The sequence below is a fragment of the Castanea sativa genome, chromosome 5 (assembly GCF_040712315.1).
Source record: "Castanea sativa cultivar Marrone di Chiusa Pesio chromosome 5, ASM4071231v1".
Taxonomy (NCBI): Eukaryota; Viridiplantae; Streptophyta; class Magnoliopsida; order Fagales; family Fagaceae; genus Castanea; species Castanea sativa.
The window spans coordinates 70,009,814-70,031,132 of NC_134017.1; the positions used below are offsets into that span (position 1 = coordinate 70,009,814).

The 21,319-nt window shown below is 38.5% G+C and overlaps 1 pseudogene; it reads left to right on the forward strand.

The window, feature by feature from the left end:
- Positions 1–3,962: 3,962 nt before the first annotated feature.
- On the forward strand, positions 3,963–8,488 carry LOC142635697 (arogenate dehydratase/prephenate dehydratase 1, chloroplastic-like; annotated as a pseudogene).
- Positions 8,489–21,319: the final 12,831 nt, after the last annotated feature.

Consider the following 21,319-nt stretch of genomic DNA (forward strand, 5'->3'; position numbering starts at 1 on the left):
TTACTGTTCAAAGACACTAAGAAAAGAAATATCTAGGCTAAGGGAGGAATTGGGGCAACACGTGTATAAAGTATTAAAAAGAGGAGTATTTAAGGAGGGACCTGAAACAGAAACGGAGAGAACTTTTTGTAACCTAAAAAGAAAAAAAAACAAAGGGTGAGATATAATATAAGAACAGCTCTATGACTTACGTCCGAGGAGGCCCAGTTACAATATTCCTTGTTGTTTTCAATTACTTGCGATCTTTAGTTTGTCATTTAATCTTCATATACTTCTAACCTGGGTTTCAAGCCCACACTCTACAAATTCTTATTGTTTAAGGCTCATTGGGCCTGAGCCCATAACTGTTCTTGGGTCCAGGTGCAATTGTGCACTTACAATTATGATGAGTGCTATTTAATTGGCACAATAAATGAATATTAATTTTTTTATTTTAGTGTGATTGGTTACACAAGTCTTCTCTTATTTTATTTTATTTTTTTGGAAGGGAATTACACATGAAAGTTTGTAAAGTTTTTGTAATAAACTTTATAATATCACTCTTATCTTTATCTATATAATAAATATCATACGAGGGTAGTTGATCAATTCCGACAAAAGAGCATAAAACTGAATGATATAAAATTTTATTCATCGGAATGTGTGATGGGTGAGTAAGAGGGCGTTTGGATTCAGATTATTTCCGCGTTCATGTTTTGCTCTTTTTTTTTTTTTTTTGTTTCTGCTGCAGGGGGGACATGTGCGCAGTGCGCACACTGTGCGGCACTATTCATATACTTTTTCATCAATTTTTTATTAAAAATGGGTCCCGCAGCACTATTCACACATTTAAAAATTATTTTGTTACAGAATTTTCAGTTTTCAGTTTTCAGTTTTCAGCAATACGTTCTATCCCAACGGACCATAAATATCAAGAGATATATACTCTCTTTCGACGGGCTGGCCGAGCATGGAGTTGTGATCGGCTATGTCAATCATGCATGTCAGTTTGCACTTTGCAATACATGAGATCATGAACCTCGTTGCTTAATTGGGCTATGCCATGTGCAGGAATTTACTTCCAAATAATGCTCACTGCAATATGCATTGACTCTTAGAGGGCGTTTGGATTCAGTGGCTGCGTTTTCACGTTTCAGTTTTCACGTTTTGGTTTTTTTTTTTTTTTTTTTTCTCTGCTGCAGGGACAAGCGCGCAGTGCATGCACTGTGCATGCACTATGCGCGTACTGTGCGTGCACTGTGCACGCACTGTTTATGTACTTTTTTAGCAATTTTTTTATTAAAAATGGGTCCCGCAGCATTATTTACACATTTAAAAATTATTTGCTACAGTATTTTCAATTTTCAACAATAAATTCTATCCAAACGGACCCTTAGCCTAGTATAAATATACTCCACATGCTCTCTCTCTCTCTCTCATAGTAATAATTCCGATTCGTTTGATTTGAGGCTTTGAGCACACAGTGCAAAACACCGACCGACTATAACAGTTTTGTGGGTCCAAACTCACAAAATTAGCTGTCACATCCACCTCCTCAATAATGCAGCTTTGTCTGTCTTTCAATCATCAATTTACCTCAACAAAACCCACAACCTTTACATTTGTGTGAGTCTTTGCGTTCTTGGTTTCCCGTATTGGTTTCTTTGTAATGGCGCTTGAAGGTGCACCCATCAGGTTCTGTGCCACAACTACTTGTTCTGATTTGGGGTTGTCTAGGAATTCTGGGCTTGCTTTCAATCTGAGGTTTCGTTTGGAAAAGTTTCGCAAATGGGAATTTTGTTGTCTTGGTGTTTTTGCTAAGAGAGATACCTCTCCTGTGGAAGATCACAAACCGTACGTGCCTGGGGTTGAGTCTTCTAGGACCATTGAGCAGACTCAGGGTAATGAGTCCAAGGGGAATCACAAGGCCTTGAACCTTCTTCCTAGTGAGTTAACTCAATCTCCAAATATTTTGTATTTTAAAATAAAAATTTTGACAGTTCTTTTCTTTTAGTTAAAGTACATTTGTTTGTTCCACTGGAATAAAAGGTATGATCATACACCAAAAATCAAATAATGTGTTGGCCAACCGATGATAAAGAGCAATATTACTAATAAATTGAAACTTTATCACAGTATCTAAATATAGGTTAAGCTACAAGACTCACTCTTGCAAAAAAAAAAAAAAAAACCCTTGTATTAAAAACAAATTAAATTTTATTGCTTAAAATTTTTAAATTAAAATATGAAGTCTAAGAGCATTAGCATCCAAGAATGCCAAAAAAAAGCATATTTTATATTTTCAAATATTACTTTATGGGTAAACTACATAAATGGTCGCTATTCTTTACATTATATTTCAATTTAGTCCCTAACCTTTTAATTGTGTCAATTTGGTCCCTAACTTTTCAATAGCGTGTTAATTTAGTCTTTGCCGTTATCTCTTGGATGAAAAAATTTGACGTGTCAAACAGCCTAAATATATAAATAAAAAATTGCCACGTCAATTGCTGCCTAGACTAACATATCAATTTTTTTTTTTTTTTGAAAGCAACACGTTTAATGAAATAACAAAATTCTGAATCAAATTAAAAGGATTTGATTTGGGTTTTTTTTTTTTTAAACTGACGTGTTGCTTTCAAAAAAAAAAAAAAAACTTACGTGTTCTCTACCCAAAAAAAAAAAAAAAAAATTGATATGTTAGTCTAGGCAGCAGTTGACGTGGCAATTTTTTATTTATATATTTAGGCTGTTTGACACGTCAGATTTTTCCATCCAAGAGATAACGGCAGAGACTAAATTAACACGTCATTGAAAGGTTAGGGACTAAATTGACACAATTGAAAAGTTAGGAACTAAATTGAAATATAATGTAAAGGATAGGGACCATTTATGTAGTTTACTCTTACTTTATTTATTTTACAACTCATTCTACGTCTTAGTTTTTATTTTTATATACAACTCAATAAAATAATCTAAACTACCTAATAAAATAATAAAAATTATTATTCTCTCTCTTTTTCCCTCACTCACCTTTTCTCTTCACACACAACCACATATTAAAATAACAATTTGTTTTTTTTTTACAATCTATGAACAGTAAGGTTGCATACTATTCATAGATTGCAAATTTTTTTAAGTACAAACCTGGATTGTGTGGGTTTTGAGTGGCTTAAGTTGTGGAATATGTTTTTTACGAGTTTTTTCTTTTGGCCTTTTAATTTATCTATTTATGATTTTATATACGACTTTTTAGAATATGATTTTGTCTAGATATAACTATACTTAAATCAATCTTGACAAATAAGTTTTCGGGGAGAAAATGAGCATTTGTCTCTTTTGCCAAAACTTTTCAGTAAAATTCTCTATATCTGAAACTAATTAGGAAAATGCCCATGTTTTGAAATTCGATTTTTGGATAATTGAGTTATAACAAACTAAAAAATTAAAAAACTCAATTTTTCTTAACTCCACGTTCGCTATAACTCGATATTCCAAAAATCAAGTTTTACATTTGAAATTCGATTTTTAGAAAATTGAATTTCAAAATAAGGACATTTCTCTAATTAGTTTTAGACGTGAGGCATTATACTGAATTTTTTAAAAGAAAGGGCAAAAGTTCATTTTGACCAAGTTTTCGGTAAAAAGGTACTCTGCTTCATGCAAGTGATCGTTTTTTACTAAGTTCTTCTCTTTCCGTTTTCCTTTGTAATCTCATGGCTTATATACGAAAAAGTTGAAGAACGGTTCAGTGCATATGACTATTCATCTTCTACAAGCAATGATTTAAAAGTAATGGTTGCCCATCAGGTACACACTTTTTGTCAATTCTTCTCCCAAATGGCTATAGCATTCTTGATTTCTTCTTATTATCATTTCTCATATCAATAAATTAAAAGAGAACAAATTTCATAATATTTTTTACAATTATTAAAGAGACATATTGTATGAAATTTCTTATTATTTTCATTTCTCGTGAAATTATGAAATTTGTTGTGTGTAGTAATATTGTTGTGCTCTCATATGGGTTGTACTTTCCGATATGTAGGGAATACCATGAGCATATAGTGAGGCTGCCGCTATGAAGGCATTTCCCAAATGTGAGACTGTCTCATGTAGAACGTTTGAAGAAACACTTAAGGTTTGAATAAATGTTACATGAATAATGTATTTGTTTTGATGAATACATGTTAATTATTACGCACTTTTATTGGTGTTCAATTCATTAATTTTTTTTAATGTTTATTGGTCTTGATTTTTTAAAATAAAATAATTAAAATAAGGATAAAGTTTAGCTACAAAATTGGTCGTAGCCTTATGCTATAACCTTACTCAATATCTTTTAACTGGAGGTGAATTTTGACAAATTCACCATTGAATCACATTCTTTTTACATTCTCCATGCTTGCGAAATTTCTAGAAAATTAAAAACCAATAACTATGTCCTAAATAAATTGTTTAAATTACAAGTTTTTGTAGTTTAAAATTATACATAAAATATAAGTTTATAAATTATATAGCAAATAATATCCGATTGACAAAAAATTTGACATGTGTATTAAAAGCGTACAAAATGTGCAATTCAACGGTTAGATTTTCAAAATATATAATACTGTTTATTTTATTGAGTAAGATTGTAATTTTAGGCTGCAACAAATTTTGTAACTAAACTTTTTCCTTAAAGTAATTACAATTTCATTATAAAATGCACATACACTGGCTTGTGAATATGATTGATATTAATTCAACCTAATAAATAAATATATGATGTGATTGGAGATACCGTCCATTTGTAAAAATTATGTAATGAAGTGAAACTTACAATATCATTAGCATTACTTTTTATTTTTTTAAAGCTGAAGATGTATCTTGATGAGTTGTTTACCTATTATTGTTAACTTGATATTCAATATTTCACAGGCTGTTGAAATGTTGTTAGTGGATAAAGCAGTTCTTCCCATCGAGAATTCTATTGGTGGAAGCATTTACAGTCACTACGACTTGCTCCTTTCCCATAAGCTAAACATAGTCGGGGAGGTGAAATTGCAAATTAACCATTGCCTTCTAGGACTGTCCGGCGTAACAATGCTGGAGATAGTAAGTGTTATGAGCCATCCTCAGGTCAGTGATTATTTTGTTTCTTTTTCATTGTCTTTCTTCCTAGAATTTTGTTGTGAAGGAGAATGTAACGTGCCTGTTCTGTACGAGCGACATGAATGCTAGGCACTTTCATCTGTGGCAAAAGCTTTAGGATATATGTTGCTCAAATAGGAAAATTCTTGTCAAAAACCATATAGTTTAACAGGTTGGCAATTCTTAGTGTCTCTAGAAGAGATATTTGGGGTTCAAATTCCCTCATTTCTAACTATAAAATTATAAATAAATAAAACATTGTGATTAGTGCTACATCAATAACATAATAAATAAATTTCAAAATTAAAATTTTTGATTGTTTTAAAAGTTGACACATCATTTTGTATGTTTAATGTAATAAAATTTGTAATATCCATAACATGATTTATTAGTTAGTGTATATAGGTAAGATTTAGTTCCAATATACTAAAGCTAACACGATATAGACACATGTTTGATTTTTGTCACATGTCCACATCATGTTAGTTCCAATGCATTAGAGCACTGGAGCTAAGCTATATCCCTTGTATACAACAACAAAATCTTAGTCCCACTAATTTGGGTTCCGCTAGTCTTTTTATGATTAACAGTCAAATAGGATGGAAAGTAGTGGTAAAAATACTAAAAGTTAGTTAAAAGCTATTGATACAAAACTTTAGCCATCTCATTTTTTTGATTTATATGCTGCCTTATGGAATAAAGCTGTTTGTATTACACAAATATTAACCTCATTTGTGATGGAAGACAAAGTTCCCGACAGTTCTCTCGATCTGTTGCTGTTTTAAGAATGTCGTCACTTGCAGGCTCTTGCTCAATGTGATATGACGCTAAGCAAGCTAGGTGTTGTCAGAATTATTGCTGATAAACTGCCATTGCTGCTCAGGTTATCTATGCTAGTTCAGTATATTCCATATAAATTGTATTTGAATTTCTTTTAAATCTGTATGCATTCTCTGATGAATAGATTATTTGGAAAGAAGGTGGCTTCAACTGGGCTAAGAGATTCTGGAGCTGTTGCAAGTGCTAGAGCGGCAAAAATATATGGGCTTTGACATACTCGCTGAAAAGATCCAGGTAAGACTTCCTTCTCTTCAGATTTGTAAGACTCGGGCATATAAATCAAACAAACAGCTGATAACCATAGACCAATCTAAAAAAGCATTGTCATCACTCATCACCAAACATCTCCACTTCGACTCTTTAAGACTCATGTCACAATCAAACCATTGCCACCACATGACTTTGGAGCACAATAAAGTGTTAACCAAACACTTTTCTTTGCAATAGCCAAATGTTTGGATGAGAAGAGAGAAAAAAAGAGTGAGTTCATCATGAGGAGAACCAAAATATTTTGTCCCACATATACTATGTTCATAGTGTACAGCCCTTTCGGCTGAAACTAAAATTGGTCTTGTTATTGTCTCCTAATTAAATTGTCAGGGTCATATTTTTTATATATTGGCATAATTTATGACAAATCGCACTTTACTTATAATTAGATAGATCTAAGTGAGTTCAAGATTATCATGACAAGTGGCTTCATTAAAGACATGAAGACTACTCAAGAAAAACTAAATCTACAGGTTCCGATATCTCTTCAATACTTGTCGATCTATCGAGATTTGATGAAACTCGATCCCTCTCAATCTATCAAGCTACGAGATTTCAGAATATAGTTTACACAATTTGGATTCTAATTGGCTATTGTTTCTGGGCTTGTGAAAACCTAATAAAAATAGGAAAGCCTATTTAAAAGGTCCATTAAGCTCCTATATAAATATGATGGTAGAGAAGAAAAACCTCAACCCTAAAAACTTCATAAGGTTTTCTTATTGAAACCCTAGCCTCCTCCTACAGAAGAAAGAGTGCATTTGGGTTCCGTAACCAAGCAAAGTTTCTAATACCAACCATTGAAAATCTTATTTGTTTTTTTATGTATAGCTGTTGCAAATCAACTACTACAATCAAAGGGTTGATGTGGAGTTAGTTACGTACTTGGATTCGTGTAAATAAGTTAATCATGTACTGGGATCTATGCAAAAAGAAAGAAGTCTCTACAAGATCAAGTTCAATTGGGGATTGGAGTGAAGGTTCAATTATAGATTGATACTTTGGGATAGTCCAAAGTAGTTATAAGATTCCTTGTATCTATAACCGTTTGATTCTTGATTAGTGATTCTTGGGAGTGGTGACATGAAAACCACTCGGTGAGGTTTTTGTCTTCTGAGAGGTTTTCTTCATTAGTTAACAAATTACTGTATCAATTTATCTTCTGATGCACTTAGTTTATTTGGTGATTTGTGTGTGCTTCCACAATTTACACATAATTTAACTTAATTAATCAATTTAGGTAATTGAATTAATTAATCGAGAATAATGTATAATCCAACAAATTTAGTATTAGACCATAGCATTTTGAAAGGATATGGTTTCAATGTTATTGATCACATCCAGAACTCTGTTGTTGTTCCTCAGTGATCTATCTCCTCAATTATAGAGGACATTAACACCGCTGCTTTTTTTTTTCCTTAAAATTTTAATTTAATTTGCTCCATTTCTCACTTAAGTCAATTCTGCAAATCTTTTGGTCCACTCTATTGCAGCTTATAATCCCTTTTGTATTGCTCTGGTGCCTACCCATCTTTTGCTCCACTCTATTGCAGCTATATATATATATAGCTGCATGTGTACATGCTGACCCTAGTTCTAAATTATTGGGAAACATGCCTTGACTTATGATACATGCAATAATTACTTACTAATTTCTACATGGATATTTTCTTAGATGTAATAATTAATAACTACTTTGGCAGAAATCATGCTTATGTTAAATGTCCTTATCAGACTTTGTCTCTTCCCATTGTTATTGTCAACTATGAAGATTGTCAAACTGTCATGAAATGTGCCAAATACAACATGACTAAATTGTTCCCACCTTATACTGGCCAGGATGTTGACAATAATATTACTCGTTTTCTGATACTCTCAAGAGAACCTATAATTCCAGGAATTGATGACAGGCCATATAAGGTATAAACTTTTGTTGCATATTTATATGTCTAAACTGTCATTGAACTGACGAGATATTTGTTAATTTTGTTCACATAGACAAGCATTATTTTTATTTTAAAATAAGGTCCTGGTGTGTTATTCAAAGCTTTGGCAGTGTTTGCTCTCGGAAACATTAATTTAACAAAGGTAACTACAAGCCCAAAAACTAAATAAATAAATAATTGGTAACTTTTATAATTGCAATTATTATTATTATTATTATTATTTCTAAAATTGTATCAATAGACTTTGATTGACTTGATTTGCTTCTGAGAAATTTCAGATTGACAGACACCCACATAATCAGCATCATTTTGATGGTTGATGGTTCTAATGAAGGAAGCATCAAGTGAGTTTTATTATCTTTTGAATTGGAATTTGCAATTGCAATATTGGGATTTGATATCTATTAATTTATTTTAACTTATCAATAATATTCCATTAATATTTACCTTTTATATATATATAAGACTTTGTACAAAGGTTTGTTGTTAATCACAAGGCGAGGGGTACCTCTCTTAAGCTCAGCATTTTTCTGGATATAGAAAGCAGCACAAGACCAAGGAGATTTGCTATTCCTAATCAGTCTTTTCTTAAGTAAATCAATAATTTCAGTTTTACAAAATTTAACAGATTCAATATTCATTTGAATAGGACGAGCTTTAGTAGGAATATTCTTTTCATTAAAATCATTCTGAGTTTATCAATAAGGGACAACCCCCCTTATATAGGTAAATAAAGCAGTGAATAGTACAAAGTGAATAGTGACTTTTTATTATTCATATCAAGAACCGTGAGGGGCATTAGGAGCGTAATATCGTGAAGGAATCAAACCGGCCTTTGATACCGAAAGTAGCCTGGTTGGTAGTGCCAAAAGTAATCAATAAAAGAATCATTGTCATCATGGAAAACAACAATAAATATTTTTACTCTACATATATATATATATATATATATATATATATATATATATATATATATCCATAATATTTACCTTCTTGTTTTCTTCCATAAATTTGGGAAATGACCATTTCTGTTTTGAAATGAATTAATCTAATAATTTGAATTAAATTTTATAAACCTCTATTTGAAATGCATATGATACATGTGGCATTTTATGTATTAGGTGCATGTAGCATATCTCTCACAATGTGTGTGTGAGAGAGATTTCACATCTATCTATCAAAAGTTATATGAAAAAGAAAAATTGTAATAACTTATTCTTTTTCATAAAAATTTGTGTTTAAGCAATAAAATTTGAGATTAATTACAAATTATAAGGAAAATTTTGATTTTAGAAGAAGGGGCATATTCATGCCAAAAATAAAAATCCTCAACAAATAAACAAAATATAGTAAATATTATATCTTTGTGAGTTCTTTTACATTAATATAATATTTAAGAATGATTTATATTTTATATTGCTCAAGTAAATTATATATATATATATAAAGTGCTCGCAAATATGTGCATATGAATTTTGTCTTTCCCTAAAGTTAAATCCAAGCTCCAACATTTTCAGCATTGACTCGTTTGAGATTTCCTTTTGTATTGTTTATAGCTATAGACCCTCAATGCTAAAGTGGTAACTGTTTTCCTGTGGAAGGTACATGGAGAGAATGTTTTACATGGACTTTGAAGCTTCAATGGCAGAGCCTCGTGCCCAACAGGCGCTGCTACATCTGCAGGTCAGTTCGTATGTCATGACTCATGATATGCTTTTCCCTTGTATAAAATCTCTCTTCACTTCACCTTTATATAACATTATGGTCAAAACTATGAAACAGGTAATTAAAAGGATTGATTGATTAGTGAAACATTCTCTTATTTTGGCAGGAATTCACAAAATTTGTACGTGTCCTTGGTAGTTACCCAGTGGGCACAGTACAGAATGCCCTCTTTGGAAGTTATTAGTTCATAATTGATGACCAAACTGTTGATGCTTCATTCATGCATGTGGGACTTGAAAAAAAAAATTATTAGTATGTAATAATATTATCTACAAATTTTGATTAAAAATATTTATACTTGGTCTGAGATTATTGTATTCCCACAATTCAATTAGAAACAAAATCTAGAAAGCCCCTTTTCATGGTTGTAAAAAAGGATTTTTGTTCGAATCCTTTCATTTTAACGAGTTGGTTGGCTATACAATAACAAGTATTTTAATAGATAGAGTTTTTTTTATGAAAGAAATAGAAGAACTGTGTAAGATTGAAAGAAAAAAATGTAAAACCCAAAAGGAAAAGAACATAGGAATTATATAAATGTCAAACCATAAGTGAAAAACCATATAATTAAACTAGTTAGATAATGCATAAAGCATGCTTCTCATATTATGGGAATGTATCTTATACGTATTTCTTACAATATATGGACCCGAAATAAATATGAGGCTCAAGTATTGACTCCGGATCTTTGATGTGGCAATATATAGGCTAAGTAGTTCACATACATTCAATGCCAAATAGTTGGTGTGCTTATTTTTACTCCCTTTTTTAGGCACCAAGAGTTACATCATTAGGAAAAACCGAAGTCTTAGCAATTCCAATATACACATAACCAGTCTATAGACAGCAGCTCAATACATTATTTTTTTTATACCAGAGATATCTTTGTATAAATCCCTTAAGCTTCTACAATCTAACATCAACATTCCATTACCTCTCTATTACCCTTTTCTAACGCTTGTTTGCTTCTTTCTTAGGGTTGCTTTGAATGGAAACACCATCTAACAATCCAAATATTTGAGTTCCTAGTTCCTGTTATCTCTTAATATATATTTTTTGCCGGTGTCGGTGAATTTCAAAATGATGAATTAGTTTTGAATTAAAAACTACTTTGGAAATTATTTATATGATATCAAGAAGATTGGAAATAAGAAGCTTAATGGATTAAGTATGAGTACATGACCTTTTTCCACGTTGGACAGATTTAATAAAACAAATACGTTTATAAATAAATACAGCACATGTAAAAGTGTGTGCCGGTGAATTTGAAAAACCAAGCCCAACTCGCTAAGAATAGGCTGAGATAGGGGTCCAATACAACTAATTTGTAGAAATGAGTAGTTAAGGCCAACTTGTTGATTCCTTAGGACTACGGCTTAATAATTAAAGAAATGGAATTAGCAAGAATGATAATACTTGATAAAAATGAAGTAGGAAAAAAGATATTCTTATTTAATTCCTTTCTCTAGCTGGTTGAGGAGCAATCGTTACTTGAGAAATACACTTCTTGATATTACACAGGTCTCTTTCTCTCTGAACTTTTTCCAATTCTCCTTCAAGGATGATCTTCCTTCCTATTTATAGCCATTTGGATTGCATCCCAACCTTTTACTTGGAGGACTGTTGATCTTTTTTTGAATACTTGTCACATTATTGCCTTACTAGTGGTGGTAGAGTAGGTTACAGGCTGTGAAGACACTATTCAGGGATCATTAATTCTACCATTAATGCGGCAGAGTAAGTTGTTGTAGGGTATTGAATGCGGAGGTAATGAATGCTTGATCTAGAAGTTTTCTTTCTTTTTTTCTGCGCACCATCTTGGTTCTCCTCGGCCTTTCAAACTCAACTCTTGTGGCCCTCTTCCTGTCTCTCGAGTAGCAATTGTTCCTCAGACTCCTCAGGAGGGTTGAAACCCTCGGCCTTCCTTGTTCACCAAGTACTTAGGTTGTCTAGATTAGGCTGGGCCTAATTTGATGAATAGTTGGCCCAATTATATACTTCGGGTGGGTCCTGTTGATGGTTCCTTCTCCTCGGGCTCCCCCCCCCCCCCACATATATATACACATTTAAAAAAAATTAATTAATGATAATATTTTTAGAAACTTGTATAATTTATTTATTTAAAAGATAATGTATTAAACATGGTTCACTTAAAAAATTGGATATTTTGAACTAGATTAGCAAAATGAGATATGTTGGTATAAAGGAATTTTAAATTTGAGAAAATTTAGTGTAACATCCCAACTTAATGGCATAATTAATTTATGGGTTTATATGCTTGATATCGTTTTAATTTAAGTGCATAAAAACTTTGATGGTGTGATATTATTAAATATATATGCTCTTTTAATGTTTTAGAAATGAGTTTTATAAAGTTAAGGATATATATGCAAAGTTATCTTGTTCTTTGGGCTTTTCTTGAAATATAAGCTTTTAAGGGGTAGAAAGGAATTTTTTTAAAAATGGTTAGGTGAGCCACCAACCTACTATCCCCTTTGCTATACACGTACACCCCCCTCAAGGTCAATTCTCTTATCTTTCTTTGCTGGTCCAAAACAGGTTCTTGGGTCATCTTTCTTTGTTTCTTTGTTTTCTTCTCTCTTCGCTTTCACACAGCAACATATCTCTCTCCCTCTCTCACAAATCAATAAATTACACTCTAAAGAAGGAATTAAGAGCCTAAAACTAAAGTTTCAGCTTCAAATTTGTGGGAAAGTAATTAAAACCTTATTTGATTTTAGAGTATTTTGATAGTTTAATTGCTTTCCCTTCTTTGTTCTCAAATCTGATTTTATGGGCTGAACTTGTGATTCTGTTTTTGTAAGTTGAAAGTTTGATGGTGTTATGGTCTATTGGATGCTTAATAAGTTATTTTAATGTGATGATGCCGAAGAAATCACCAGTAAGCTGCAAGCACTCCTCCGATTGAAGCAACACCTGCGAAGAGAAAATAGATGATCGACAGAGAGCACCGGTGTGGTGCCGGCCAAAAACCCTCCGACGATCAAGTTAGAGTCTTTTAAACAACCCTAGAGTGCCAGAGTTGAGATAATTGTGCGTACATTTGGGTCATGAGGGTTTTGGGGTATATATAGTGGTATGTGGCCGAAATAAGCGCCTTGGTGAAGAAGAACTTTCCTTTTAAAAGAGTAATTCGTGGATCTTTGCCTATTGTATTGAGCCCTTTCCTTATAGGAATCTTCTTGACTAAAGTCGAACGTGTAGCGCAAGAACTTTCCTTATATTCACATAAGCAGAAGTCAAGATAGGCTAAAAATGAAGGTTGGATTACTCCTTCAGCTTTTACCTGCCAAGGTCGTCAGCCCACGTGTACCTCTTACACTGTCGTCAGCTTATGTATGTCTCCACAAAGAACGTCAGTCAAGGACCCTTACAGCCAAGGTCGTCAGCCCTGATCCGTCAGCGTGGTCCGTCAGCTTAACGTCGCTACGTAAGGGGTATGGCCTTGAATGCCAAAAGGAGGCATCCTAATGAGACTAGGCTGACGGGTTGTATGCTCTCGTCAGCCTCCTTAACTTATTGACGGCCTGTAGAAATCGTCACTATCAACTGCCCCCCACTCCATTACCCCGTCAACTATGGATGACGGGTCATGGAGTTATCGTTATTGGGGAAATGGTTCATGCATGGTAATTCGTGCCATCTTCATTAAATGGTGGGACACATGGCATAAACTGATTGGCTCCGCGTCTGGACGGGCGTGCCGCTTCGTCTTTCGAGCCTCCTCTCTCCTATATATACTTCACTATTTACATTTTTCCCACTTTTTTCGCCTTGTTCATCTTGAAAGAACGAATTCGTCACTGCCAATCTTATCACGCCATCAATCGTGCAGCCGTCAGCTTCTTGAGACCGTCCTTCTACACGTAAGTTTTCGTTACTTTACTTTTTACTTTTCCTAGTGACGCCCTTTAGTGAAGTCGTCTGCCTAGGATCTTAGAAAAAACCCGTCGTTTGTAGGTAGTCAGATGTCTAGGGAGACGCCGAGTGATCAGTCATCGATCCGCGACGGAGCGGGTTATGACGAAGTTTTCCAATCAGGTCGTGAGCTCGCGGAGGGCCTATCCTGGTCGTCAGAAAGAGAATCGTCAGGTCCTTCTGACGGTGAAGTAGAGAGTTCTAGAGGAAGTGAGGTGAGCAGTGATGAAGAAGGGATAGCCGATGAAGACTAGGGGGTTCGTGGAAAGGCAAGTATCAATGACGGGGGTGAGAGTAACGGCGACGAGGAAGCCTTAGAGAGCACCTCGGGATCCTCTGGTGATGACCGTCCCTTCATCTTACCCTCAGAGTGGTCCGTCAACAATTTTCTCCCGACGATGTCGGAGAATGTTTTCAAAAGTTTGCGGTCCCGTTACCAAATACCAGACGACATTCCCATCCATCTTCCTGAGGAGGGTGAGAGGTGTTACTCGAGACGAACAGCGGACGTCGGCATGTATGATGCCATGTTCGCGGCAGGGCTAAGGCTGCCGCTGACGGCATTACACCGTCAGCTGGCTAACTTCCTCGGGATATCCGTCAGCCAGATTGCCCCCAATGCTTGGCGAACCTTCATTGGTGCCGAGATCTTATGGGGCCGTCTGAGTGGTGGGAACCGTCAGCTGACCTTGGACGAGTTCTTTTGGTGTTATCGTCCTCAGCACATTTCCTCGTCAAAAGGAGTGTATCATTTTGCAGTGAGGGAAAAGGAGTTGAAGTTAGTGTCAGATATGCCTGACTCCAATAGGAAGTGGAAGGGCAGATACTTCTTTGTAGAAGGAACAAATTGGGTATGTCGTCAAGAGGAGTGGGAGTCAATGCCCAATGGTTTTGATAACACATGGGCTTACGTTAGAGATTCAGGTTAATCCCGTCAACCTTTCTCACCTCGTCTACTTTTTTTGCTATCCTAACCCGTCACTTTTTATTGCAGCTAACAATCGTCCACGTATTACCGAGGAGCAAGAGGATTTCATTCGTCGAGTGACGGCCATTCCTTTGGACGAGAGGAAGTGTCGGGATCTAATCACGTTAGATACCCTTCACTTATATTGTGGGAGTCCTGAACCGACGGAGGAAGCTTGCAAATTGAACGCTTATTCTCGTTGTCGTGAGTGTCTTTTAACTTCTTGCCTTTATCCTGACGCTGTCTCTTTCTAACCCTTATTTTTCGCAGAAATGGAGTCAGCTAAACAAAGGGTTCGAGCTGCCGCTGCGGCCAAGAAGAAACAGCAAGAGAAGGCTGGGGGAGAGTCAACCCCACCGTCAGCCCCCAGGCCCGTCGGGAAGGTCGCGGCCAAGAGGAAACCTGACGGTAGGGAAGACCGTCCAGGGAAGAAAGCTGCCCCAACTCCCGAGGACAAGTCTTCATGAAGACCGTCACCTCTCAGGCCCGTTCATAGGGCAGGTAAGGGGCCCATGACCTCGTCAGGCCCTATCTCCCAAGGGTCTGCACGTCGCCTGCTGACTCATAAAGACTACGCTGTGGAGGTGACGGAGTCCATTTTGAAGGATGAGGAAATGGACCCTTGTGCCGAGCAAACTATTGACGAGATAAAGGCGTCAGGCCTTTTCGACCTTACCAGAGTGAGTCTCGCTTTCTACTTTGGTGCCCGACCAATTTTTTATACCCTAACGTTGTCTTGTCCCCTTTTTCTTCCAGGCTATGGTTTGCATGAAGGCTCTGTCAAGCAGGTGCTCTGCCAAGGAAGGGGTGATTACCCGTCTGCACGAGCGCGTCAAGTACCTAACTGACGGCCAGGCGTAGTACAGGGATGCGAACTGCATCTTGGGCGAGGAGCTGAAGGATTACAAGGAAAAGCTGACGGAGGAGACCCGCCGACAGGAGAGGGAAACGGAGGCCAAGGTGACGGCGGAGAAGGAGTTGAGGTCCATCCTAGTCCAAGTAGAGACGGCTAGGAATGACGCTGTGACGGAGTTTAAGGATTCATCAGCCTTCATAGACGCGTGTGCTGCCTACTACGGTGACGAGTTTGAGGACTGTTTGAAGTAAGTAAAATCTGTCTATCCTGACTTGGATTTGTCAAGGATTTCAATGGATGAGTCCATCCCGTCAACCCCTGCAGGCGACGCTGTCCATGAAGAAGCTGACGACAATAGTCAGAGAGACAACAGCGTCGTCCTAGCTCAGCCAGCTGCAGATCAATCCGTCACTCTGACTCCAGCAAATCCTCACAATGGCGACCCAAATGCCGTCAGCCCTTCTCTCTCCTCTGCCCAGCCTTTTACTGCCGAAGACGATGGAAGACACTGACGCCCTTTTATGAACTTAAAGTTTTCTCTCTTTTTTTTTTTGAGAAGTGTAGACGGAGTTGTAGTACTTGACGCCCATTTTTCTGGGCTTTTGTAAAGACACCGCCTATTTTAATTTTAATGTCATTTTATGCTTCAAGTACGTGTGTTTTTTATTGTAAGCCAGAATTATGTTCGTGATGAGCTCGTCAGCTTAAGGGTGACGGGGTTTTTCCTTTTCAATTCAATTTTTAAACTGATGACGGCGTCAGCTTCTTTTCCATGAAAACTTAGGCTTTTTTATCATTCCGTCAGTTTCATGGGCGACGTTGTTGGACAACTTAGTTGTATGCCTGTTAGTTTCCTAACGGCGTCAGCTTTCCTCTTTCAGCTAATCTAGTTCGATGTATCCATTTGGCAATACGCCCATCATTTCTACGAACAATGCCGTCAGCTAAGTTATTATGCCATCACTTTGAACATAACACCGTTATTATGCCGTCACTTTGAACATAACACCGTTATTATGCCGTCACTTTGAACATAACACCGTTATTATGCCGTCACTTTGAACATAACAACGTCACCTTGTTGCATAATGGCAAGGTGACGAGCCCAAGAGGGAACATATCAGCATTTTATTGCCCTTGTACATCTTATGCACTTGGTGGTAAGGCCTTCTAGTAATGAGGTCGTCCACCTTGTTGTCCTCAGATTGGGGTCGTCCACTTTGTGGATTTTAGGTGTAAGATTGTCCACTTTGTGGACTTAGAAGCAGGTCGTCCATTTTGTGGACTTAGAGGTAGGCCGTCCACTTTGTGGACTTAGAAATAGGCCGTCCATTTTGCGGACTTAGATGTAGGCCGTCCACTTTGTGGACTTAGAAATAGGCCGTCCACTTTGTGGACTTAGTAGTAGAGGATTTGCTGTTTTCTTCAAGACACAAAAAAATTTTACTGGTCGCTTCTGAATGAACCTCCTCTTATTACGATGAATGCATAAGTAAAATTTTGTTCAAAAAAAGAAAGACAAACTTTCAGTCCTTTGGACTTAAAATATACTGTAGACAGGAATAAGCTAAGACAAATAATTAAGGATCATAAATTGGTAATGAGGAGTAACGTTCTGCTTGCTATCTTCTACTGGTAGTACTTTCTGAGATGCTCGGCGTTCCATGGGTGTCGTAGTTTCTGCCCGTCAAGAGTCTCTAGGTGATAGGTGCCCTTTCTTAGCCATGATACGATCTTGTAGGGTCTTTCCCAGTTCGGACCGAGCTTTCCTTGTGTGGGATCTCTGGCTGTGCCCATTACTTTCCTTAAAACAAGATCTCCGACTTTGAAGTCTCGGTGCTTGACTCGGGAGTTGTAATGCTTGCTTACGAGGTCCTGGTATCGTGCGAGTCTTTGCTCAGCCACCGCCCTTACTTCGTCAATTAGATCCAGTTGTAAACGAAGCTCTTGATCATTTCTTCCCTCGTCGTGATTGTCCACCCTATAACTTGTGAGTCCTATCTTGGCTGGAATGACCGCTTCACTTCCGTACGTCAGCTGGAAAAGGGTTTCTCCTGTAGGGGTTCGTACTGTCGTTCTGTATGCCTATAACACGCTGGGTAGCATCTCAGGCCATACGCCCTTTGCCCCCTCGAGCCGAGTCTTGATGATTCGAAGCAAGGATCGGTTGGTGACTTCCACTTGTCCGTTTGCCTGAGGATGGGCTGGGGAGGAATAATGGTTCTTGATTCCTAACTCTGAACAGAAGGCTCGGAAGGAGTCGTTGTCAAATTGTTTACCGTTGTCCGAAATTAAGACTCTTGGAATTCCATACCTACAAACAATGTTTCTCCATACAAAACCCCTTATATTCTTCTCAGTGATTGTGGCTAGGGCTTCAGCTTCAACCCATTTGGTGAAGTAATCGATGCCGACGACGAGGAACTTCAGCTGCCTTGCTGCCATCGAGAATAGTCCCATGATATCCAACCCCCATTGGGCGAATGGCCATGGGGCAGTTATGGGGGTCACTTCTTCCGCCGGTTGTCGAATGATGTTGCTGAACCTTTGACACTTGTCGCAAGCTCTCACATAAGCCTGGCCGTCATTTTGCATTGTCGGCCAATAGTATTCGGCCCGAATCAACTTTTGTACCAATGACCGTGATCTGGAGTGGTTGCCGCATATCCCCTCGTGTACTTCTCTCATAACATAGCTTTCTTCTTCGGGGTCCACGCACCTTAGGTATGGTCGAGAAAAGCCCCTTTTGTAGAGGACGTCTTTTATCAAGACAAAACGTGCAGACCAGACCTTCAGCTTCCTGGCAGCCTCCTTTTCATCAAGCAACGTGCCATCTCTTAAGTAGGAGATCAAGGGCATGGTCCAATTGTTTTCGGAACCAATTTCCTGTATGCAGACAACGTCAATTAACGGTGAGGACTGAGTAAAAGAAAGTACCTCGTCAATGGTGGTCATAGGCTCCGCAGATGCGGCTTTGGAAAGTCGGTCGGCATGTTCGTTTTCTCCTCTTGGAATTTGGACTATTTTGGCTTGCAGCCCGTCTATTCTCTTTTTTGCTTGCTCCCAGTACTCCTTCATTCTTTCACCCTTGCATTCGTACTCGCCGTTTACCTGGCTTGTGACGACTTGGGAGTTGCAATGAACAACTACGCTCGTGGCCCCTACAACTTGAGCAAGGTCCAAACCTGCTATCAGGGCTTCGTACTCAGCTTCATTGTTAGTTATAGGGAAATCGAGGTGAATCATACATTTGAGCTCGTCGCCTTCCGGAGAGTTAAGTACGACCCCTACCCCGCCAGCCTTCTTGTTGGATGACCCATCAGTGAAAATGCTCCATTGGGGATTCTTTTCCTCTTCGCCTTCCGCGCTGGTGAACTCAGCAATGAAGTCGGCCACCGCTTGCCCCTTGATGGCAACGCGGGGGCGATACTGTATATCAAATTCGCTTAGTTCTACCGACCATAACGTCATTCGTCCGGCAGCCGCAGGGCTGCCCATTGCTCGCCGCAAAGGTTTGTCAATTAGGACGACTATTGTATGAGCTTGAAAATATGGCTTGAGCTTACGGGCCGCTGTAACCAAAGCGAAGGCAAGTTTCTCCATGGGGGGATATCTCTCTTCTGCACCATGCAATGCCTTGCTTGCGTAGTACATGGGTCGTTGGACCTTATCGTCTTCTCTAATTAAGGCCGCACTGACAGCTGCTGGGGAAACGGCTAGATAGAGGAACAGTTCTTCTCCTGATTGCGAGGGGCTTAGCAACGGCGGTGAAGAGAGGTAGACCTTTAAATCTTCGAACGCTTGTTGACACTCGGCAGTCCATTCAAAGGATTTTTTCAATGTTCGGAAAAAAGGTAGACATCTATCTGCAGCCTTCGACACGAATCTATTAAGCGCGGCGACCCTACCATTGAGGCTTTGTACTTCCTTAATATTTTTAGAAGGGGCCATCCCCATAATGCCCTGAATCTTGTCCGGGTTGGCCTCGATCCCTCTTTGGGATACCATGTACCCCAAGAACTTTCCTGCCGTCACTCCAAAGGCACACTTGATTGGGTTGAGCTTCATGTTGTAGGAGCGAAGAGTATCAAATGTTTCCTTAAGATCTTCTAGATAAGCTTCTTCCCTTTGGCTTTTGACCAGCATGTCGTCGACATACACCTGGACGTTCCTTCCAATCTGTCGTGCAAACATCTTGTTCATGAGCCTCTGATATGTTGCGCCAGCGTTTTTCAGGCCGAAGGGCATGACCTTGTAGCAAAAGAGGCCTTGGCTTGTTACGAACGAAGTCTTCTCTTGATCAGTTTCATCCATCCGGATCTAGTTATACCCGGAGAATGCATCCATGAAGCTTAGCAACTGATGTTTGGCCGTAGAATCCACCAGGATGTCGACCCGCGATAGGGGGTAGCTATCTTTGGGGCATGCTTTGTTTAAGTCCGTGAAGTCGACGCACATCCTCCATTTCCCGCTGTTCTTTTTGACCATCACGACGTTCGCCAACCAATCGGGGTAATACACTTCCCTGATAAATCCTGCTTCCTGCAGTTTGCGGACTTCTTCTGCTATTGCTTGGTCTCTTTCTTGGGCAAAGGTTCTTTTCTTCTGTCAGACGGGCGAGAAAGATGGCGATACGTTCAACCTGTGCACCATGACCGACGGGTCAATTCCTGGCATGTCTCTGTGGCTCCATGTGAATACGTCTTTGTTTTCTTTCAAGAAAGTTGCGAGTTTTTGACGTATCGCCGGGTCAGCCAGGGTTCCGACTTTTGTCGTTCTCTCCAAGTAGGCTTCGTCGAGATGTACGTCTTCGAGCCTCTCGACGGGCTCTGTTGCCACCCGACGTTCCTCTATGTTCATGGCTTGGATGTGACTATCCATCTCCATCATGGCCACGTAACATTCTTGTGCGGATACCTGATTTCCTCTCAATTCTCCAACTCCATGATCAATAGGGAATTTTATCATCAAATGGTATGTTGAGGTTACGGCTTTCCATGAGTTGAGGGTTGGACGTCCTATGATGGCATTGTAAGCCGACGAGCAATCGACTACCAGGAATGTTATGTTCCGGGTGACCTGCTGTGGGTAGTCTCTAACGGTTACCGCTAAAGTGACAGTGCCAAGTGGATGTACCCTCGCCCCTCCAAAGCCAATGAGTGGGGCATTAACCGGAATTAGTCGCTCCCTTTCAATTCCCATCTGTTGGAAAGCGGGATAGTAAAGGATGTCTGCTGAACTACCGTTGTCTACGAGAACTCGGTGTATGTTGTAGTCTCATGCCCGTATGGTGACGACCAAAGCGTCGTCGTGGGGATGATGAAGGCACTGGGCGTCTACTTCCGAGAATTTAATGGGGGGATTTCCAATCCGTGACCTTCCAAGCGCAGGACTTGCCGACTGGACGTTCTGGACCTTTCTGATGTATGTCTTTCGGGCTTTCTTGGAATATCCGGCCCTCGTGGTGCCTCCTACAATCATCCTTATGTCTCCTACGGGTTGCCTGGGGCGATCATTGTCTCGCCGAGGGGCTTGATTTTGTGGCGGGTCCGCCCTCTCTTTGTTGACGAACCTCTGTAACCTCCCCCGCCTAATGAGAGCTTCTATTTGCGCTTTCAGGTCGTAGCAATCGGCGGTGTCATGGCCGTGGTCTTGATGAAATCA